This window comes from Gossypium raimondii, chromosome 12, assembly GCF_025698545.1.
Source record: "Gossypium raimondii isolate GPD5lz chromosome 12, ASM2569854v1, whole genome shotgun sequence".
Classification (NCBI taxonomy): Eukaryota; Viridiplantae; Streptophyta; class Magnoliopsida; order Malvales; family Malvaceae; genus Gossypium; species Gossypium raimondii.
In genome coordinates this window covers 34878939-34904156 of record NC_068576.1, presented here as the reverse complement: position 1 = coordinate 34904156, position 25218 = coordinate 34878939, and the positions used below count along the sequence as shown (strand labels likewise).

General features: G+C 31.7%; 2 long non-coding RNA genes across 2 annotated transcripts; one reads left to right on the top strand and one right to left on the bottom strand.

Moving 5' to 3' along the window:
* Positions 1-2515: 2515 nt before the first annotated feature.
* On the top strand, positions 2516-5320 carry LOC105763786 (uncharacterized). The gene is made up of 5 exons (XR_001124424.2): positions 2516-2817; positions 3692-3732; positions 3839-3926; positions 4077-4163; positions 4950-5320. It is a non-coding gene; the product is annotated as an uncharacterized LOC105763786 (long non-coding RNA).
* Positions 5321-23567: 18247 nt separating this feature from the next.
* On the bottom strand, positions 23568-25001 carry LOC128035312 (uncharacterized). Its single transcript, XR_008191679.1, has 3 exons — positions 24941-25001; positions 24386-24470; positions 23568-23658 (listed from the first exon to the last, which is right to left on the bottom strand). It is a non-coding gene; the product is annotated as an uncharacterized LOC128035312 (long non-coding RNA).
* Positions 25002-25218: the final 217 nt, after the last annotated feature.

The window sequence follows — 25218 nt, the reverse complement described above, 5'->3', positions numbered from 1 at the left end:
ATGGCATGTATAGGTTTGAGTATGATTTTGGCTAGATTTGGATTGTATATATATATATAGCAATGCGAAAATGGTTTAATTTCCATGTTTGTGATCAGTTTGGTTTTAAAAATGGTTGTGTTTGTTCGGTAATGCCTCGTAACCCTAATTCGGCGATGGATACGGGTTAAGGGTGTTACAGCCGCAAATACTTTTAGCGGCGCTACCTAAAAAAGCGCCGCTAAAAGCCTATTTTGGTGTAGTGAGTATACTAATTTGTGAATTTGATGATGTTGCTTTTACTAAGCTATCTATTAATTGAATTATTGGAAGTGGTAAGTTATGTTTAAAGTTTATACGAGCTTCCTAAGCACTCGTTGCTTACGTAGTTATTTTCCTTTGTTTTATAGATTACAGGAAGCTTGATCGGTTGGAAGCTCGCCAGAGACCTGTCACATTATCTAGCAACTAATTTGGTAGATTTTGTGTATTTTGGCCAATGTTAATAATGGTATGTATAGGTTGTTTAGTAATAGTACGTTGTAAATGTGTTAATGGTGATTTTATATGTATGAGCTTTGAATTTCATGTTTGGTTTGGTGAACCCTATCTTCTCACCAAATTATGTCATTTTGGTCATTTTCAAATGCTTGTTTATAAGGCTCTTTTGGCATATTGATGATGACTTGAAAATGACTACTTGTGACATGTTTTAGTACATATTTGAACTAGGTTATTATGTTTGGAAAATGACAATATTGACATGTTTAGGGAAATGATGTTTGTATGCAATTGTGGTGCCTTTGAATGAAATATTGGTTAGGTGAATTAGGTTGTTTGAAATGGCATGATTATGTGAATTTGAATGATGCTTTAGTCCCTTGAAGTGTGCACAAATGGATTGGCTAGTTATGCATGAATTGGTTATGAAATGGCTTGATTTTAGGTAAATTTTGGGCTCACACGACCGTGTGTCATTTGATATTTCTTAGTGTTCCAAGTTAGTGAGTTACATGGTCCAACACACGACCTGGCACATGTGCGTGTGTGGCAACTTAAAGAGTTACACGACCTGGCACACGGGCGTGTGGGGCATCTTAGTGAGTTACACGGGTGAGGACACGGGCTGGGACACGGCCGTGTGTCCCTTGTTCGAATGTTACACGGCTTGGGCTAGTCACACGGCCGTGTGACCCCTGTTTTCCAATTTTTGCATCTTTTTCTTAAACTTTAGTTTTGTTTCAATTTAGTCCCGAATTACTTCTAAGCTATTTTTAGGGCCTCGTAGGCTCGATTTAGGGAAAAAATGCATATGATTGAATGGTTTATTATATGTTTAAGATATTTAATGTTATGAAGGTAAATGTTTTCTGATTGTACGATAATGCTCCGTAACCCTAATCCGGCGACGAAGACGGGTTAGGGATGTTACACTGTCAACATACACTCATCCCAAAATTTAGTAGGTACATTTGACTGAAATTTGAGAGCTTGAGCTATTTCCAAAATGTGACGATGTTATGTTCAATGGCCCCATTTTGTTACGGTGTTCGGACACATGAACTTTGGTGAATAATGCCTATTGAAGTAATCAACGGCTTAGACTCGAAATAAAAAAAATTATGTCCTATTATCAATGCGAAAAACTTTAATAGACAAAGAAAATTTAGTATTAATAAGAGCTATGAATTGTTTTAAGATAACAATAGGACGTGTAAAAACTTTAATATACAGAATATAACCCTTTATGAACCAATGAATAACCCATAAGAATCGATGGTAATGACTGGGGGGAAATTATCTAATGGTACTAATTTTTTTTGCATAACAAAGACAACCGAACACCTGTAAGTGAGATAAAGAAGGTGGTTTATGGTATAATTGTTAAAAATGAGTTTTCCAATCAAGAACAAAAGTTGGCAATCAATTTATTAAGTAACATGCTGCCAACACACACTCACCTCAAAATTTAGTAAGTACATTTGACTAAAATTTGAGAGCTTGAACTATTTCCATAAGGTGACGATGTTTACGTTCAACAACCCCATTTTGTTACGGTGTTCGGACACATGAACTTTGGTGAATAATGCGCATTGAAGTAATCAACTGCTTAGACTCAGAATTAAAAAATTATGTCCCATTATCATTGTGAAAAAATTAATAGACAAAGGAAATTGAGTATTAATAAGAGCGATGATCTGTTTTAAGATAACAATAGTATCACTTTTAAGCTTGAGAAGAAAAGCCCATGTCATTCTCAAAAAATCATCAACAATAGTAAGAAAAAAACGATGCCCCAAATGAGTTGGAATATTGTAAAGACTCCATAAATCAAGATGTACCAAACCAAAAGGTGTGTCGAAAAAACCTAATTTGTCACATCAATTTGTGGCAGATCATTAAACTATACAAATTATTACAAAATTTTGTAATGTTGATGTATCATTAATTGCATGAGATATTATTCAACCACAAATTATTACAACATAAAATATTATCTTTTTAAACAAATTATTACATATTTCCTAAAACAATAGCGGCGTTTTTCGTATAAACACGGCGAATTTTTTTAATGGCGTTTTTATTCTTCGATACCCAACAATGGCTGATATCATCTCCTTGATTCCCTTTTCTTTCTCAGTCTTTTCTTTGCTTGACTAAAATATACAAACATTGTTGTTCTATTTTATACACCAAAATCCTCTCAGTTCTACTCTACAGACATATTACCTTCCCCATCCACATTATTTGATTTCTCGAAACCCTAAACACCCACTGGGGTTTCAGCATCAGAAGGTACTTTTTCATGGAAGCCAAAAAATTGCGATGCACCTAAGGGTTAGTTAATGCAGTTCTGAATTTTAACTTTCTCATTTTTCATCGTTTCTAGTTGTGTCAGTCTAATTTCACCCTTTGCTACATAGAAAGTTCCTTGGTTATGTATTTAATGTTATGTGCGCACCCTACTCCTATCTGATTGGATTTCACTTCTGGCTCTAGACTAGAGATTTGGATGATTAGAAATAGGGAAAAGGTGGGAAAATAGAGAAATAGAGGGAGTATAAACAAAGAACCGGGGGAGGTCAAGGAGAACAATAGTGGAAGGAAAAAAGTGCACTTGAGAGAGAAAATTTTGGGATAAATTGCCAAATCCATATGGCTCAAAGAAACAATAATTCCAAAAGCTTCTCAGAAGCTTACAACTTAATTTTATATGCCCTATATAAACCCGATATCATCGTGAAATTCCTAATATAACTGCAAATCTGGTAATAACCTTCAAAGGTGGTTCCAATTCAACTTATTAGGAGGCTAAGGGAAGTCACACTTAAATGGTTCTGTAGGTGTTGAAGTAAACATAATGGATAGAGTATGGAAGCTCATCATTTCTTGTAGAAATGGGCAGAATCATCATCATTTTGTTTGCAAATGAGGGTATATGTGGCAAGAGAATGTAGATGTGTTTAGTGTTGTACCGTGAAGGCTTATTTAAATGCACTTGTGGGCTTTGGCTGTAGAAAATTTCAAGTGTGGGAGGAAAGTAAACTGATTTTCTTTTTCGGATTCAGATATAGACACGAGGCCATAGATTTTCCACTTTCTTCCTCTGTGTTGAGGGATGATATGCTGCGTCTAGTTAGTCTCATTTTTAGATATGATACTACACGTTCATTTTTGTAAATGTCATTGTAATCTATGTTTTTTTTGCCAGTTGCTGAATGTTTTACCAGGGTTGCAGAAACAAAGTTTCCGGTACTAAATTGTGAACTCATTTTCCCAAAGTTCTACCATATTGCAAAATATTTGTAACATCGGTATGCTCTTTATTTATTCTGAAGTAATGTTTCTTGGGCTGCAGATTAAGGTAGAAGAGTTCTTCAATTTGTTTTTTTCGGATAATGCTGTTAATTTCATTGAATCTTTTCATAGAAGGTGTGGAGATAAAGGTAATCTACTCTGAACTTTCAAGAATTATGTAATCTCCAATTATGCCTTTTAATTTATGTTTATGTTAAATTTTTTTATTATATCAAGTCATAAAAGTGATCTTTTTTGTACATATGCCTTTATGCTTAATAAATTGTTATGTTTTACAGAATTTAAGTGCTCTTCATGGTGCCCTCATGACAAATTTGGACATGTCCGTGATGTGTCATTTCAACATCCAATAAAAATATGCTTTGGTATTAGTCTTTTTTTCTTCCTGGAGTTATTATTTTATGCTGAGATTAGCATCATTTCTTATACTTGTTGTAATTAATTAAAAAAATTTGAAATAAGAAGAAAAATCTTAATGCCACAAAAAGCTTATTTTTCTTTGTTCTTTTGATGGATTTAGTACTGGTTTAAGTATCGAGTCAGTTTAATGCTGCCTTGACTGTGTTCCTTTTGGTGTTAACTGTTTTTGTTTTGATCAAGGTGCAAAGTTTGGTAGCTGCCAGGAGGCCCAGAAATTTCGAATTTACAGAAACAGGCTATTGTATTTTATGGTGCCTTATATGCTATTATATAGTTGAAGGCACTGTTTATTTGTTATTTTTATTTCTCATTTAAGAGGATGCATCATTGGAATGAACCATTTTCTCTTGATACCTTTGGTAGTCCAAAACAACAAATGAAATTTAACATGTGTAGGTCTAAGTATATTATAAAACTAGAGCCATTCGTATGTCTATAGTTTTAGTTAATGGGAAATATTATTGAAGTTGCAGTTGTTGATGCACTGAACTATCAACATATTGTTGTTTTTGGTTCATATGCTAAAACCAAAGTTTTATCTTAGTAGTTTTCTACCCTTATATTTCACCAAGTAGTTTATTATTCCATGCCTTTAAACACAATGCTCAAACTAGGAATAGGCATTACCTTATAATTCTTTAAGTTGGCTGCATTTTTTTTACTCCTTTAGATCTTCTATATTATTTTTATTCTTGTATATATTCTGACAGTACCACTTTTACTTTGGACAGTCGGTTATAGAGACACCACAAGAGATCAGTGATGTACCATATGGAGATTATTTCCGTGGAGAGGTACAAGCTAGACCTGAGTTCCCTTGAAATGCGTTAACGTGTAAAGTGCTCTTCTGCTTTCCATCCCTAGTTTGCCACTATTAGGTATAAATTATCCTGCTATAAGATTATGGGTCAGAATTTTCAGAAACAGAGGAAAATTGTATTTTAGCCCTTCAAGCTGAGAACTAAATACAAAAGCATGATGTTGTGTCCACATTTTGTTGGTGTATGTTCATGCAATATATGTTGGAGACAAATTTGTCCATTGCATTTCAACGAGTTTACATTTTGAGCTGAAATGGAATTAAATTATTTGATCGCTATAATTGCTTAGGATTCAATAAATTTAAATAACATTAATTAAAATATATTGATGTCTATTTATCTTATCATTTATTTATTATGTTTCTTTATTGAAACAGTTAATTGGATTCCTACAAAAGAAGTATTTGATAAGCTCATTTGAATTGTCTAATCAAATAACTCCATTTTAAGTGCTCTTTAATTGTATTTGTAAGTACCTTTTATTACTTACTTGTTTTAATTTAATACAACATTTTTTGAAATAAATCCATGTTAGTGATTTGAATTAAGGCATAATATCTTACATATCGAACACAAATAATATGAAAATGAATGATGCTTTGGTGATTTATATTATATAATTAATATAATGTTAGTGATTTGAATTAATAGTTTACAAAGTTCCTGTAAGAACGAGAACCTAAATTATTTTCAAATAAAAATCAGCTTTCTTTACCAAAAACAAATCAATCCATAACCATATTTAAAAAAAAAAGTTTTAGTGATCTAGCTATTTGTTCAATTTAGGACTAGTTTTTTTAATTATTTAATTAAGGTTTTTGCTAACAACTGACTTTAGAGACACGTCCATGTCTCAAGCCGTATAGGCATTCGAAATAGGGCACACAGTCATGTCCCAGCCCGTGTTAGTACCCGTGTAACTCTCTGACTTGGGTCACACGCTCGTGTGCTAGGCCGTGTGAACATAAAAATTTGCATTAAATAGGTACAGAGGTCACACGGCCAAGCCACATGCCCATGTGCCAGGCCGTGTGATCAATTCTGAAATTTTAAAGATGCATGGGACACACGGCTAAAACACATGGCCATGTACTAGGCCATGTGTCACACATGGCTGAGACACACGCCCATATCTATGCCCGTGTGGACGAAATAAGGTCATTTCTAAGCCATATTTCTCACTCAATTGGTCTTCCACCTACAATAACACTTTAACACATTCACAAGCCAATCCAAGTCATTTAAACCAAGCCAAATCCAAGTCTTATGCATTATATAATACCTCAAATAACCAAGTATACAAACTTACTTACCTATTTGATCAAATATTCATATGCATAATCCATCCTCACTTCAACTTCAATGATTTTACCATACACATTAACTAGATAAAGATGCACATATATACATCATAATATATCAATCACAAGCCATTTCAAATGGCTAATTACAACCAAACATGTATGTGCCAACATTGGCTAATTAGCATATACATGCCATTATAACCAAAAGTAATTTACTATTTATACTGAATTGGGCTGATGGATAGTGTGATGTAACTCCGACCAACTTTCAACCTTTACGAGCTTCCAATACTATAAACAAGATAAATAAAATAGAGTAAGCATTTAAGCTTAGTAAGTTCGTACAACATTGAATTTAACTTACCAATTAATTCACATTTAAGGTAAGCAAATAAATATGCTCAAACTAATTTGGCCAATTGCCTAGCACATATCCTCATCAAGCATGTTAGTCATGTAATTCACATAAATACCAAGAAATTCTATAATAATTCATCTCAAGTTCAGATTATCCCATGTCGGAACTTTGCCCATTGAATTTATTTGAAATATCGATGGATACACGGGTAGTACACTTGAAGTGTACAAAATTGTAACCTGTCAATTCTTATTCGGGAAGGCTCATACGAGCACATAATCAGGAAGCTCTCTTTCGAGGCATATAATAGGAAGCTCATGTGAGCTGTACAACGGGAAGCTTATCCGGGCTGTATAACGGGAAGCTCATAAGAGCCATATTTAGGAAGCTCATGCGAGCCAATAATGAGTAGCTCCGAAGAGCCATTAACGGGAGCTCTGGATAGCCATATATCGGGAAGTTCAAGTGAGCCATATCGGGAAGCTCTAGAGAGACATTAATCGGGAAGCTCACAAAGAGCCTTTAATTGGGAAGCTCACGAAGAACCATATATCGGGACGCTCATAAGAGCTGTGGTGTGTCTACAACACATGCAGAATCACAACCAATCGGGATGCTCCGAAGAGCTATTAGCGGGAAGCTCGCAAGAACCATATAACGGGAAGCTCGAGAGGGCCAAATATCGGGATGCTCATGAGAGCTAACAACAGGACGCTCTTTCGAGTTATGGTGTGTCCGCAACATATACAGGACCACAACCAATTCGGGAACCCCGTATCCATCGAATCTCATTTATCCAAACGAGACTTATTATTTATCGGGTATTATTGGATATGTAATCAATTTCATACGTATGACATTTATACAATTCATATATACAACATTCAATTCAAACATATAAATATACACAATTTAATTACACGAACTTACCTTGACAAGTGTTCGTGAATTGCAATATACTAATCCTATACGTTTTATTTTTTTCGATCCAATTTCGTATTTGGTCTATCCGAATCTATATGAGTAAATTTAACTCAATGTAATACAATTCATACTCAATTCAATCCAATTCACATCTTAGGCAAAATTAGCATTTTGCCCCTATACTTTTGATTAATTATAATTTTGTCCCTAGGCTCGGAAAATGAAATTCATGCAATTTAATCATTATTCCAAGCCTAGCCGATTTTTACATATAACATTAGCAGCCCATGTATTTCATAAATTTCAAAATTTTTTCATGAATTTTACATCTTTTCAATTTAGTCTCTAAACCATAATTTCATCAAAATTTCCTTTACAAAAGTTGTTTATCTATCAGCAACTTTTCAATTTCTACCATAAAATTTCATAATTCATACATACTCATCCATGGCAAAACCCTAATATTTTGATAACTTTGCAAATTAATCCCCAAGATAGCTAGATTAAGCTATTACGGTCTTTAAAATATGAAAATTATTAAAAACGGGACAATGAAACATACCTAATTGAGCCAAATAAGTTTGCTCAAAACCCAAATTCCATGGCTAGGGCTTCCATGTTTTTGTTTTAGGAAAGATGATAATATGACGATATTTTATGTTATTTTATTATTTATCATATTTTCATCTTTTTCTTTCCAATTTAGTCATTTTCTTTATTTTATTCTCCATGGATGAATCATCATACTTATCTACTAACTCCTCTTAATGGTCTATTTGCCATGTAAGGATCTCAAATTTTGAATTCCATAGCTATTTGATACTTATAGCTACTAGAACTCAATTTTTGTATTTTTATGCAATTTTGTCCTTCCTATTAAATTAAACATGTAATCGGTAAAATTTCTTTACAAATTTTTCAAACTATATTTCTATCATAATGCAGGTCATGAAAAAATATTAAAATAAATTTTCTTACGGACTCGGATTTATGGCCCTGAAACCACTGTTTTGATTTCACTGAAAATGGGCTATTACACGTTAGCCCAACCCAATATTTTGGATCCAGCTCATAGCAATACATGCCTTCGGCGAATTAGGCTCAAGCTGAAGTTCAGAGGTTAAGAGATCAGATGGCTCAGATGCAAACGAGCACAGTTGAACAAATTGCTCAACTTAAAGCGGAGGCAGCATCGAGAGAAGAAGAAGCTAAAAGAAAATATGATGAACTCCAACTACAACTTAAAGCGAAAGCAGCAGCGAGGGAAGCAAAGGCAGCAGCAAGGGCAGTAGAGGCAACAAGAAAATATGACGAACTCCAGCTACAGCTTCAAAATATGATGAAAATGTTTTAGCAGAATCAATCACAGAATCCGCCATCGTAGACTTGTTTTCTTATTGTGAGAATATCTTAACAATATAACTTTTGAATATATTTTTTTATTTCATTTATTAATTTAGATTATATACATATTTCTTTCGTGACAATATCATTTAGATTTGAAGTTTTTGGTTGGATTTGAAGTTACAGGAAAATATGTTGAAAATTCGGGTTCTATATGAAATAAAATGAGTTGGTAAAATTTGATAATGTTAGTGGCGTTTAACCACAAACGCCGCTATAGAATATGGTATTTATAGCGGCACTTTTACTACAAACGTCGCTAAAAAACATGATCTTTTGCGGCAATTCTAGCTACAAAAGCCACAACATGCTCGACTCTGTAACAGCCTAATTTTCAGCGGTGTCGGAAACAGTGATTTGAGATCACTAAATATGACCAATGAATCTTAAAATTTAATAAACTAATAATTATGGGTCAAGTGTGAATTTAGAAGAATTTTTAAATTAGTGAATTCTGTGATTTATTGAATTTTGTAATTTTAAAAAGAATTTAATAGGTAAATTGGGTCTAAAATGAGGTATCGAGACCTCGAGTTCATAAATCGAGCCATAAATATTTTTATAAATATTTATGGAGTGTCATTGAGTTAGTAGAAAAGTTTGGTTAGAAAAACTTAACGTTTGGATAGTTAATTAATTAAAAAGAACTAAATTGAAAATAGTGCAAAATTTGTTAAATTGTGATTAAATAGCTTAAGTGATAAATAAGGAGGGACTTAAGGCATAAATATGCCAATAAGGGATAGTTGAGGCGGCATAAGAAAAGAAAAATTTGGAAAAGTGATGTAATAAGGGCAAAATTAGAAATTTTGTAAAAGTTAACAAATAAAAATCTTAATTAAAAGAGTTTCTAGGCAATTCTTCATATTTTTCAGCCAAAAACGCCATTGAAGAGTCCCTACAAGCTGGTTTTTCATATATTTGAACCATTTAAGTTTAATTCTTGATTATTTCTTGTAATTTTGTGATTTTGATACTTTTACAATTAGGTCCAACTAATTATTTCATTAGTTATTAATTTCATGGCTGATTTTGAAAGTTACCATTGATGAGTGCTGGATTTTTATGATGAATGAACATGGAATTAAAGCTTTAATTTTATTATATGATGATTTTATTAAGTAATTTTGATAGAAATTGATTTTAGGGACCTAATTGTGAAAAAATTTAGAATTAGGGTTTGGTGCTGCGGTTTTGAATATCAAAGGAAATATAGTAGTCTAAAATGGTTGGACAAGGTGTTAATTGAGAAAAATTAGATCAATTGAAGGGTTAATTGAGTAGGGACCAAATTGTAAAAAATGTAAATTTTAGGGGTAAAATTGTAATTTCAAAAATTGAAAGGCATAAATTGTGAAGTAAATTAGTATTGAATTAGATGCTAATGAATGAAAAAATTTATATTATAGATCGGGAATCCGAAAATAAACGCGAAAAAGAGAAAGTATCGAACTAATTTCTGAACTTTCACAACTCCTGCAAATTGGCCCAGGTAAGTTCATATGGCTGAATTTTTATAAGTAATTGTTAATGTGGGAATGATATAATGTATCAATTCGTATATTGTTGTTGAATTACGATTATGGTAAAAATGAGAATAAAATGAGATTGTTAGTTCAAATTAAGGGATACGCTGTTCAAATTAAGGGATAAACGGGATTGAGTACATACGTACGGTAACCAGTGATAAATTGACGGATAAGCCCATGGTGGATCCATGGCAAAGTTTGAAATGTATGTATGGTATTTCAGTGAAGAAAACCATACTGAGTTGTGAAAAGTAGGTATGGTATTTCGGTAAAGAAAACCATACTGAGTTGTGAAAAGTAGGTATGGTATTTCGGTAAAGAAAACCATACTGAGTTGTGAAAAGTAGGTATGGTGTTTCAGTGAAGAAAACTATACTGAGTTGTGAAAAGTAGGTATGGTATTTCAGTGAAGAAAACCATACTGAGTTGTGAAAATTAGGTATGATATTTCCGTGAAGAAAATCATACTGAGTTATAGCAATGTGAAATATTCAAGCAAATCGTGGCATCGGGCAAACGATGTACTCAATCCGTAAGACGATTCCTAATTTGACAGGTATTTGTAAGTGCAATTGAAGCTAAATGTCGAAATATAAGTTGACATCTGATATTGAGCTCGATTATATAGATTCACTGTTTGAGATTGTGGTTGGCAGGAAATGTTGAATTTTTATTTGTTTATTAATATTGTTAGTGAAATTGTGGTAAGATTTTATTATGAGCCTATGAACTTACTAAGCTTTCTGTAAGCTTACTTGTGTGTGTTTATTGTTTCTTGTAGATTGATATATATATGTGTTCGGAGGATCGGATCTACATCAACGATCACACTATTCAGATTTACTCCGGTAGATTTTGTTAAACAACTTTTTGATTTATATGGCATGTATAGGGACTTGGTCATTTTGTGTGTGTCTTTGTGATATGGCTAAGAAGTAGCAAGTAAATATTTGATAATGATTAACTAATGAAATGACTATATAAGAACGTGTTTTAGTGTCGTGTATGCCTAAATGATAGTTTATATAAAGAAATTATAAAAAAAGTAAAAATTTGCAATGGGACAGTTTTTGAACAGCAGCATTGATGTGACTTTGAAAAATAACCAAAATGGTGGAAATTAAATTAGAGAGTGAATAAGATATATAATTAAAGCTGAATGAGTCTATTTTCATATGAAAGAAATAGAGTAAGCAAATGAGTTGTATATTTTAGATATTTGAATTTTAGTGAGACAGGATCAGAATAGCTTTTGAAATCCCTGTTCTGAATTTAGAAAATCATTAAAAATTGTACAAAAATAATTTGGAGTTATAGTTTATATGTTTAGATTCCTTAGTGAGTCTATTTTCAATAGAAACAAACGAGAATGTTATCCAAATTCTGTATATTGAGATAATTAATTTTAGTAAAGAGAGGTCAGAACTGTCGAACAGTGAAACAGGGGAAACTTTAAAGAATAAACTGTACTAATTGGCCAAACCAAAAATTCTGAAAATTTTATGGTAAGAAGATATATGAGTCTAGTTTCAGGAAAAATTTACGGATCTAAATTTAAATTTTTGTAACTCGAGTTATAATTAAATTAGTGATTATTGCGCAGGTGGACAGTTTTATTGTAAATAGTGAAATAAATTGTTTTAATTTGATTAAGTATTCAAAAAAATTTTAATGTTTCCTGTTTGGACCCAAACCATTTTTATTGCATGATTTAGGGTCTTAAGATTCCTTTTTAGGGACATATTGAATGAACGTGAGTGAATTAATTTTAAAAGCAAATTTTTATGCTCCGAACTATTAAGTTAAGTCTAGTAATGTCTCGTGCTCGACTCCAGCAACGGTCTCGGGTAAGGGGTGTTACAGACTCTCTGCGGCGTTTGGAAAAAAAGTGCTTCTAAAGATCATGTTCTTTAGCGGTGTCTGTAATAAAAGCGCCGCTAAAGATCATATACTATAACGGCGTTTTCCCACATAAATGCCACAAAATTTAGCGATGTTATCTATAGTGGCGTCTTTTGAGCGCTGCTATAGGGCAAAAAAAATGCCGCTAAAAACTTGTTTTGCTGTAGTGACAATTTTTATAATGCTATGTGTTAACATTAAAACTTACACGATGCTTGTTCTATAGAGATTTACTGAGAATTTTATGTAGCTTGGTGACTATAATATAGGTAATGAAGTAATTCAAGGACTGTAACAAACAAAACTAGGCATAAATATTGATGGGTGTTTAGTTGATAAAAAATAGCATTATCGATAATAATTTTATATTTTGAAATTAAATTTTTATTTTTGAACAAGTAAGATTAATTTATGTCAATAATATGATTGTTAAAAGGAGGTTGATTCTGTTAGGAAAAGTCTATAAACTATTGTTCGTTGAGAGATCTCTCAATGGGTCATTATTGTCTCAATTGAGGTTTTTTCTCCCAACTTAGTGAGCACCTTATCGAGTGCTTGGTAAAGGCAAAATACATGCGTTGTGCAATGACCCAAAACTCACGGGCATCGAAAAAGTGCAATATTGGGCTTTCGTCTTAGTAAACTGAGTCCGTAAATAATTATTAGGAGTAATTATGAGTCTAGTAATGTGTCTAATTAATTTTTAATTAGATGAATTTAGTTTAATTAAGAGAAATTAGGAAAAATGACTAAATAGAATAAGGTGTAAATGTTGAATTATAGATTAAAAGAAAGTATAAAGGGCCAAAATAGTAATTAAGCCAATTCATAAATATGAGGGGCATAAGTTGATTGAATTGAAGATATTACATGATATTTAATTAATAATTATTAAGGTTTATTATTAAATTATAAATTATAATAATTATTATATTATGAAATAAGTTAAATAAAGACAAATGTATAGTAATGATTAAATACAAATGTATAGTAATGATTTAATACAAGTGTATAGTATAGATGATATTGTACATTTATGAATAAAATATATATGTACATTTGTAATATTATTATTTGTTGTTAAATAGATTTTTATTAAATAAATAAGATAATTGACAAATGTATGGTACAAAATTTAAACAACTGTAATAATATAAATATGTACAACTGTAATTAAATAATTCATTTACTTAACATTTAAGCATAAGATATTTTATATTAAATAAAATAAAGTAAATAAAAGAAACTAAAGAAAGAAAAGAAAGAAAAGAAGTAAAAGAAACAAAAGAACAGCAAAAGCCATTCGAACAGGGAAGAAAGAATAGGAAAGAAAATAAAAGGAAAACTAGGGATTTGAAGCTTGAAGTTTAATTGGTAAGTTAAATTAAGTCTTTTCTCTTAAATTTGATGTTTTAGAAGTTTTAAAACAAGGTTTTGATGGAATTAAGTTGATATTTTGTAAGTTCATAGGTTTTCAAGTATAGTTTATGTTGAACAAAAGATGAATTAGGAATTTAAATGAATGAAATTCAAGTTAGAATTGATAAAAGGATTAAATTGTGAAGTAAGCTATAAGTTTTATGTTTTAGGGACTAAAATTGAGCAAAATTCGAAATTAGGAAAATATGCTGGAAATTTAATAGTTAAATTTGAGTTTGGATGAAATTTGAATAGAAATAGACTGTGAAGTGAATTAGAAAAGTAAGTAAACTTAGTTAGGATTAAATTGGGAATAAGGTGAGAATTGATTAGAAATCCAATTATTTATTATAATTAATGCTGTAATTAATAATATAGTAATAATTATTATTATTTTCATAGCTAACAAAGAACCCGAGGCATCGGCATCGAAAAGAAAGGAGAAAGCTATCGAGGACTAAGACGGGATATTTACGGTTTGTATTACCATAATTCAAATTATTTATTATTTAATGTTAAATTTAAATTATGTGTATGTTAAGCAAATAATAAGGTAAGTGACTTTAATGAATTGAATTTGGAAAATTGAATTGAATGAGAAAAGTATGTGTTGGTATTGAATTGTGTTTTGATTAGTGAATGGAAAAGTATAATTGATATTGAAAATGAATTCTTGAAATAAAACTGAAAATTAGATTGTGAAATTGAAATACCCTATTAACTAGTCGGGCTGAGCCAGATATAATTAGCATGCCATAGGATTTGGAAGAGTACGGGATTTATCGGCCTTGCCGATCAGGCACTTTATGTGTCGTATTTCAGGCACTTTATGTGTCGTATTTCAGGCACATCATATGTCGTTTCAGGCACTTATGTGTCGTATACTGATCAGGTACTATGTACCGTTTTAGGCACAATGTGCCGTATTGGTGTGTTTGGGTTGGAATCCGTGTATCCGTCAAAGTCCAAATTGTTAATCGGGTGAATAACTGAAATGAGAAATTTATATGAATCTGATTGATCGTAATATTGAAAATATTGAAAGAAATGAGAAAAATGAATTATGGATTGAAATTGAATTTGGAAATGGAAAACATGAACTAAATGTTCATGTCGTAAATGTAATTAAAGTTAATACATATGATTAAAATTGATGCATAGTTAAAAGTGTATTGTTAATACCAGTATAGTTTAAGAATGAATTAATGTAAGAGAAAATCAATTGTTATATACTTGATATTTATATTTTATTATGGCTATTATAGTTTGAATTATAGTAATACCACTGAGTATAAAATACTTAACGTACTGTTGTTTCCGTGCGCAGGTCAGTAGAAGTTAAGAATCCCGATCCAGCATCCAGAACGATCCCGACTCCAACATAAAATTTGGTGATGTTTTCTCCCTTAATTTATATTTTTACTGCATTCTGAACCTGTTTATGCTTTAATTGATCCAGGGTTGTCATATTCATATATTAATTTAAAACTGGTTGAGTCGGGAAAGTTAAAATCTGAATGTCTAGAGTTTTAATAGAAATGTCTAGACATTTCAGATTTTAACTTTCCCGACTCAACCAGTTTTAAATTAATATATGAATGTGACGACCCTGGATCAATTAAAGCATAAACAAGTTTAGAATGCAGTAAAAATATACATGTCACGACATCATGTGCATTGCCCTCTTCTCTTGTCCGAACCATGTAAGCCCTGGCCGGTGCTCTTGCCTCTGACTGCTGTATAACTATGCCACTGCTCCTACGAACACCTCTACCTCTGGATACCGGACCACTTCTGCCCGAACCTCTGCCTCCAGCAGTAGATTCTGATCTCTGTGATGTGGTAGGAGTAACATTTTTATTCTTCGAACAATCTTTAAGAAAGTGCACTGTCGACCCGCAACGGAAGTAGCCTCCAGTCACTTTCCAACATTCACCTAAATGTTTCTTCCCACAATATCCACATTCTGGAATTTTCGCATCCCTGGGTGGACCTCTTACACTACTAGTAGATATCGTCGTCTATTTTTCCCGGCTTTTGTCCCCTTGATCAGATCTAAAACTTGACATCCAACCACCTCTAGATTCTTGAGATCTTTTCGATAAAGAATTTGAAATAGTAATACCAGCTCGTTTCCCAGTCGATCTAGCTATCTCAGGCTTTTTATCCAAACCCAAAACCTGCTCCACCATCTTTGCTCTCTCAACCAAGTCTACAAATTCTGTAATTCGGTGTGACACCAACTGTACTTTGATCTCATCTCTCAAACCCCGAAAAAACCTTTTACAACTATCAGCCTCTGTCGCTATGAACTCGGAAGCATATCGGCTGAGTCTAGAAAATTCCCGCTCGTAATCTACCACTGATAAATCACATTGTTTTAACATCAAAAGTTCTTGCCTCTTATCTTCATTATACAGTTCCCCAACATATTTCTTCTAGAATTCTCTCTAGAATAATTCCCATGACACCTGTTCTATAGGAAAATGTCGTATTACAGATTCCCACCATAGATAAGCTTCACCTTGTAACAGAGAAACAACACAGATCAAACATTCTCGGGGGGTACACTCCAATTGCTGCAGAACTCGTTTAGTTGATTCCATCCAATTCTCTGCAGTGGATGGATCAACTCCTTTCAAACCCAAAAATTCAGTGGCACCATATTTCCTTAACTCTTTTATTGGGGCCCGTCTTTGAGTTGGTACAGAAGTCGTAGCAGGAACAGTCCCAGCTCCTCTTTGCAAAACATTGGTAATAACTCTTAATATATCAGAATCATCTCTATCATTTCTTCTATCTACTCTAGGAGGTTGATTCCCTATCGGGTTTATATTAGGTGATACCGATTCAGTTTCATCTAACCCGTAAGATTCTTCTTCTTTAGTGTACATTTCTTCATCAGTATCGTTTATTCTTTCATCTGACATATTTAATCTATAAACAGAAATAAACAAATAGGTCAGCATCCAAATCCCGACTCAATTTTGACTCGACAGTGGCATGTACATTTAAACTCAATCTCTGAGCTCGAATTTAGTCCGAGAATCGGCTAAACCTGATAGCTTTGATACCAACAACTGTAACACCCCCTAACCCCAAACCATCGCCGAAACAGGGCTATGAGGCATTATAGAACATGTCGGTCAATTTACGAGCAATTCATAAGTAAATAACAAACATATAAAAATTAAATCATAAAATCCCTTTTAGTGGACCCTCGAGGTTAAATCACATATTAAAAATGGAACGGGACTTGTTCAAGTACTCCAAATTTTTATTTATTTAAAAAAAACTCAATATATCCCTTTTATAAACATCTAACATTCCCTGCAATTTTCAAATAACAACCAATCCAAAACCAATGGCACAACCAAAAACAATTTAAACTCAAATATACCTAAATCATGACCAATTCATTAACATAGTAAATTAATAACTAAACATTCATAATATCATTCAAAATTAACTAATAACTTCATTCATTTTTCATTCTAACTTAATGCCAAATTATATAATATAATCTTTACCATTTTATTAAGCTAATATCAAAATATGGTATACCATTTTTACAACCAACATTACAAACATATCTATATAACCTATACAACTCCTAGTACATGCCACTTTCAATTAAGGGAGAAAACATCACCAAAATTTATGTTTGAGTCAAGATCATTCTGGATGCTGGACCGAGACTCTTGACTTCTACTGACCAGCGCACGGAAACAACCGTACGTTGAATATTTTATACTCAGTGGTATTACTATAATTCAAACTATAATAGCCCTAATAAAATATAAATATCAAGTATATAACAATTGATTTTCTCTTACATTAATTCATTCTTAAACTATACTGGTATTAACAATACACTTTTAACTATGCATCAATTTTAATCATATGTCTTAACTTTAATTACATTTACTACATGAACATTTAGTTCATGTTTTCCATTTCCAAATTCAATTTCAATCCATAATTCATTTTTCTCATTTCTTTCAATATTTTCAATATTACAATCAATCAGATTCATATAAATTTCTCATTTCAGTTATTCACCCTATTAACAATCTGGACTTTGACGGATACACGGATTCCAACCCAAACACACCAATACGACACATTGTGCCTAAAACGGTACATAGTACCTGATCAGTATACGACACATAAGTGCCTGAAACGACACATGAGGTGCCTGAAATACGACACATAAAGTGCCTGATCGGCAAGGCCGATAAATCCCGTACTCTTCCAAATCCTATGGCATGCTAATTATATCTGCTCAAATTAACTAGTTAATAGGGTATTTCAATTTCACAATCTAATTTTCAGTTTTATTTCAAGAATTCATTTTCAATATCAATTATACTTTTCCATTCACTAATCAAAATACAATTCAATACCAACACATACTTTTCTCATTCAATTCAATTTCCAAATTCAATTCATTAAAGTCACTTACCTTATTATTTGCTTAACATACACATAATTTAAATTTAACATTAAATAATAAATAATTTGAATTATGGTAATACAAACCGTAAATATCCCGTCTTAGTCCTCGATAGCTTTCTCCTTTCTTTTCGATGCCGATGCCTCGGGTTCTTTGTTAGCTACGAAAATAATAATAATTATTACTATATTATTAATTACAGCATTAATTATAATAAATAATTGGATTTCTAATCAATTCTCACCTTATTCCCAATTTAATCCTAACTAAGTTTACTTACTTTTCTAATTCACTTCACGTCTATTTCTATTCAAATTTCATCCAAACTCAAATTTAACTATTAAATTTCCAGCATATTTTCCTAATTTCGAATTTTGCTCAATTTTAGTCCCTAAAACATAAAACTTATAGCTTACTTCACAATTTAATCCTTTTATCAATTCTAACTTGAATTTCATTCATTTAAATTCCTAATTCATCTTTTTGTTCAACATAAACTATACTTGAAAACCTATGAACTTACAAAATATCAACTTAATTCCATCAAAACCTTGTTTTAAAACTTCTAAAACATCAAATTTAAGAGAAAAGACTTAATTTAACTTACCAATTAAACTTCAAGCTTCAAATCCCTAGTTTTCCTTTTATTTTCTTTCCTATTCTTTCTTCCCCTGTTCGAATGGCTTTTGCTGTTCTTTTGTTTCTTTTACTTCTTTTCTTTCTTTTCTTTCTTTAGTTTCTTTTTATTTACTTTATTTTATTTAATATAAAATATCTTATGCTTAAATGTTAAGTAAATGAATTATTTAATTACAGTTGTACATATTTATATTATTACAGTTGTTTAAATTTTGTACCATACATTTGTCAATTATCTTATTTATTTAATAAAAATCTATTTAACAACAAATAATAATATTACAAATGTACATATATATTTTATTCATAAATGTACAATATCATCTATACTATACACTTGTATTAAATCATTACTATACATTTGTATTTAATCATTACTATACATTTGTCTTTATTTAACTTATTTCATAATATAATAATTATTATAATTTATAATTTAATAATAAACCTTAATAATTATTAATTAAATATCATGTAATATCTTCAATTCAACCAACTTATGCCCCTCATATTTATGAATTGGCTTAATTTCCATTTTGGTCCTTTATACTTTCTTTTAATCTATAATTTAACTTTTATACCTTATTCTATTTAGTCATTTTTCCTAATTTCTCTTAATTAAACTAAATTCATCTAATTAAAACTTAATTAGACACATTACTAGACTAATAATTACTCTTAATAATTATTTACGGACTCAGTTTACTAAGACGGCATCCCGATATTGTACTTGTTCGATGCTCGTGAATTTTGGGTCATTACATGTTGCACATGATTAAACTCAAACCCATACCCTATAGCATATATAGCACTTTTGTGTGAGAATGCTACCACTTAAGTCATTAAACAAAGTGCTCCCACTCTATGAACCCGTCACCTCTTTAAGTACTTGTAGAGTCGAGAGACAAAACCCCACATTGGAGACAATATCAACCCACTTAAGGGTTTGCTAGCTCTTATCGAATCCAGTTACCCATCAACAATTATTAAGGATAATTAATTAAATAATGAAATCTTACGCCATGTTTAGTTAGACGGAATGGCCATTCCATTCTTGCTTTATTCCACGCGCTACAGTGAAGCAACTATTTGGTTCATTGAATTCTCTACACGTCGAATGACTGATTCCTACGGTATTACGAAAAATCATTGAATAGCCATTCGATAGAGGGAGTACTGAATGGCTATTCCAAGCTCTTTCCCAAATGGAATCTTTTTCTTCCTCCTAAAATACCCTTTTCCGGGCCTTGATATAAAATAAATATAAAAAAACACAACAAAACTCGAAATCATTCAACACAACAACAAAGTAAAATTGCAAAAATGAAGAGAGAAAGAAATAAACGAGAATGATCCTATAATTTGAGTCATTTGAGAATTGTTACAAAGAAAATTGCATGATGATTGCATTGTTTTGGGTATTTTTCTTCTTAGTGATAAAAAAAAAAGAAAGGGTTTTTGAGTTTTGGTACTTGATTTGGGGTTTTTAACTTAGGAAAGGAGGAAAAGAGGGGATAAAGAATCACGTATTAGAAAATTGTGACTGTTGAAGCGGTGGAAGATGGCGCAATGTGGGTGGAAGCTTCAAAATATTTTTTTGTAGATCTATAGTGTTATGGGTGGATTTAGAGAAAACTAACAAGAGAATCTAAAAGAGGGGGTTGATATAATCCAAATCTGATTTTTTTGGTAAGAAATGGCGATGGTTGATAGCTGCCAATGATGGTTGGTGCGGTGGTGAATGGTGGTTTCTGGAAAACATGATGAAGGTTCTTCTACAATAAAATGAGGAAGAGAAGGGGAAACATGAGAGAGAGGAGAGGTAAAATAATTTATTAACTGATACAAATTAAATAATTTATTAACTTATATATTTAAAAACTTTGAAGATATGTTTTTATTTTAAAAAATAATTCATAATAAACCAATAATAAATTAATAGTAATATTAATAAAATGTTATTTTAATTATTTATTTACATATAATATCTTAAATATCTTAAAATAATATTTTAATGCTAATAATATTTTATTTAATAAATTAAAACAATAAATTCAATTTGTAAATAAATTAATATTTGTAGCAAGGGTAAAATAATCTTTGTCAAATCTATTCTAAATCATGATTCTAATCAACCAAACAATGGAATTGCATTACAAATGTATTCCATTCAATCAACCAAACAATGTAATACTTATTACGTCTCTATTCCATTCCTCCCGTATAACTATTACATTCATACTCTATTCCATTCTAGCGAACCAAACGTACCGTTACATTTTAACAAAATTAAAAAAACAAAGTAATGTAACATATTTGATAATTTGCTAAGTAATATCTAACTAGGGGTGAGTATTCGATCGAGTCGAGTCGTATCGAGTCAAAAAATTTCAAGTTAGTCGAGTTGACGAATCTTATTTTAGCAACCGAACTCAATTTGAATTTTTTTTTAATCGAATCGAATTGTAACATCCCAAAATTTCTAATTTCATTATTGTAAAAATATGACACAAATATCTGTCATCTTTAGTGGTTATGTGTTTTAGAAGTGTTTGGGAGGTCCCAAGTTTAAGCCTTTGCTTGGGCAAATTTTGGTATTTTGAATGAATTAGGGTTTACTCTTGTTCAATAGGTTTTTATTTGATTGTTGGATAAATTATATCAGAATGAGTTTGCTAGTTTGGTGGTTAAATGGTGTGTTATTATGGTGGAGGTCTTGTGTTTGAATCCCTATGCAGGTAAGGGTATTATTTTTTTTGCTCAGATTTCGGGATAGAGTTGTGTAATAGGGGGATTCTAAGTAGTGGATGTGTAGTGGGAATTAGGGGAGAAGATTAAGGGATTTTAGGGGTTATCGAGATTTTATTTTATTTTTTTCCCATAACCGAATTTTGACTCTCTTTTCCAAAAAAAAATATGCCGTCTATTCTTCTCCCTCTCCTCTTGCCGAAATTCTCTGAGTTTTTCCATCTTTCTCTTCTTTTTCTTCTTCTTGATTTTTCCCTAATCCATTTATTTTCCTTCGTTTCCGCACACAGTTAGTGCTCGCTTAGTTTCAGTAAGTGTTTCTCTTCGTTTCTGTCATGAATCTCTTAACGACTGAAGTGGTAATGTTTTTTCTCTACGATTTGGGCGTAGGGGGAGGCTTGGATTGGTGAATCCAGTGTTTTCGTTTTAACAATAGTTAAACGGAGGGTTATCGTTGGTGGTAAGTTGGCTTTCGGTTCGTTCTTGGTTGTCAATTCACTTGTAAATTCGCTAAATTGATGTTGAGTGTCTTGATTATAGGGTTTGGAGTGCTCGGGGACTGTTTTAGCATCAAACAAAACCAGGTATGTACCTGAAACGCAAAAAAAAAAAAAGATTCAGTGAAAAGCCGAAATTGCTTGTTGTTTGGACAACAGCAGTAGGCTAACTTTGAAAAATCACCTTAAATTGTGGATATCGAATTAAAGGATGAATAAAATATGGAATTAAAACTTATTGAGTCTAGTTTCTCATAGAATAAATGATGTAAGTAATGGAATTTTAAATCGTGAGGTATAATAAACTTTGTGAGACAAGGGCAGAATGAATTTGGGTTCCTCTATTCTGACTTTGGAAAATCATCAAAAATTGGAAAAAAATAATTAGGGGTTAAAATTTTCATTTTTAAATTATTAATGAGCATATTTTCAATAGAAACAAATGGAAACATCATCCAAATTTTTTACTAAGACATAATTAATTTTTAGCAAAGAAGGGACGAAGCTGTCAGGTAGCAGAATAGGGGCAAGTTTGAAGATTTTACTGTAACACCCCTTACCCGAGACCATCGCCGGAATCGAGTACGAGATGTTATCCAATTTAACTTACCAATTCAGAGCATAAAAATTTGCTTTTAAAATTAAATTCACTGTTCACAACAAAACTGTCCACCTGCGTGACTGTCACTAATTTACTTATAACTCAAGTTACAGAACTCAAAATTTAAATCCGTAAATTTTCCCTGAAACTAGACTCATATTCCTACTTACCATATAATTTTCATAATTTTTGACGTAGCAAATTAGTACTGTTTATTCATTAAAGTATCCCCTGTTTCACAGCTCGACAGATCTGACCTCTTGGCACTAAAAATCAATTATCTCTTTGTACAGAATACATATAAGGTTATCGTTTGTTTCTTTTGAAAATAGACTCACTAATAAATCTACACATATAAATTATGACCCATAATTATTTCTGTAAAATTTATAATGATTTTTCAAAGTTAGAACAGGGGACTTCAAAAACCATTCTGACCCTATCTCACTAAAATTCAAATATCTCAAAATACAGAATTCCTTTGCCTACACCGTTTCTTTCATATAAAAATAGACTTGATAAGCTTTAATTCCATATATAATTCACTCTCTAATTACATTTCTACTATTTATGGTGATTTTTCACATTCACGTCACTGCTGCTGTCAAAGAAACTGCTTCTTTGAATTAGTTACCATTTTAACATACATAACACCAAAACATATTCTTTAATAGCTACTTCAATAGCTAATATTAGCTATATCATTTGAACATACTCAAAATGATCAAGACTCTATACATGTCATATTTTAAACATTTTGAAAAGCACATAATACCGAGATGATTATGATAGTGTGATACGAGCTCCGACGATCCCCAATTCGATCAAGTTCAAATCACTATAAAACAAAGGAAAAGAAAGAAAGGTGTAAGCTATAAATAGCTTAGTAAGTTACATGTAAACAATAATTACTCATTTAATAATTAACACTTTTAACATATAACTAATCAAAACATTTCTTAGCAATTTCAATCACTTACACATGCACAATCTTACCAATTCACTTGCATATACATTTTCACACTTAACATTTATCACATATGCTCAATTCTTTCAATTGTACCTGCATACACACTTCATTTCATATTCACTTTAACCCATCATTAATCCCGTTGAACACTCGAAATATACACAGATACGTAGAGATTTAGCACATAAGTGCAACACTGATATGTAGCCAAAGCTACCACTGTTATGTAGCCGAAGCTACCACTGAAATGTAGCCGAAGCTACCACTGAAACGTAGCCGAAGCTACCACTGATCAATAACACTGGAAATGTCCACGGGCCTGCTCACACAAGCTGTCAGGTGTCTGCAACACATGCTAGATCACCCAGCACCCGGGACTCACTGTAACACTGTAACACTGATCTCTAGTGACATGTCACTTGTATCCACTTCTATTCCTAAGTTCAACCGGGAATTTACACTTAACACTTTATTTTCAACACTTTATCACTTGAATAATTCATGAACAATTTTCCTTCCACATTCAATATTAATTCACATATCAAATATAATTCACAATTTATAAAAATATAACTATTATTTACACATAACTTACCTCGGATGCAAAACGACTATTTTTGTAATTTAGTCGATAACTTTCTCTTTTCCCCGATCACTTGCACTATTTCTTCTTTCTTGATCTATATTAACACAATTTAATACATTTTATCAACATTTCATTCAAATACAATTCATACACAACATTTTGGCAAATTTACATTTTTCCCCAAAACTTTTCAAAAATTCTACTTTTGTCCCTAAGCTCGTAAAAATAAATTCACTAAATTCTTAAATTTCAAACTTCACTAAATCATATTTCATGCTCATAACAGCCCTCAATTTCACAAAATCACAACTTTATGCACACTTTACCATCTTTCACAATTTAGCCCTTTTTCAACATTTTCGTTGAAATTCATCTAGTAAAACTTGTAATTAACACTTCAAACATTCATTATCTAACATCACTAATCAATTTACAATTATATCATGAATGGGTCAATTTTTAAACTTCAATTTCATTTAAATTAAATGGTAGAAACATGAAATTCAAGCATCAATAAGCATAAAAATACGAAAATAATTAAAAACGGGGCAAGAAATCACTTACAATTGAGCTTAGAAAAATCAAGAACCTTAGCTATGGTAACATGAAACTTTCGGCAGCAAGCTTCTGATTTTGAAGAAGATGGACACTTATTTTCTCTTTATTTTGTCTTTTTCCCAATTTGGACAAAAATGCCCTTGACCCATTACTTAGATATTTTTCTAGAAATACCCTTTTGTGTCCATAACACTAATTTATGGTCTAATTGCCACATAAACACTTCCAATTTCATGCAATAATTCAATTAAGTCATTTAATCACTAATTAGACACACTTTGCAT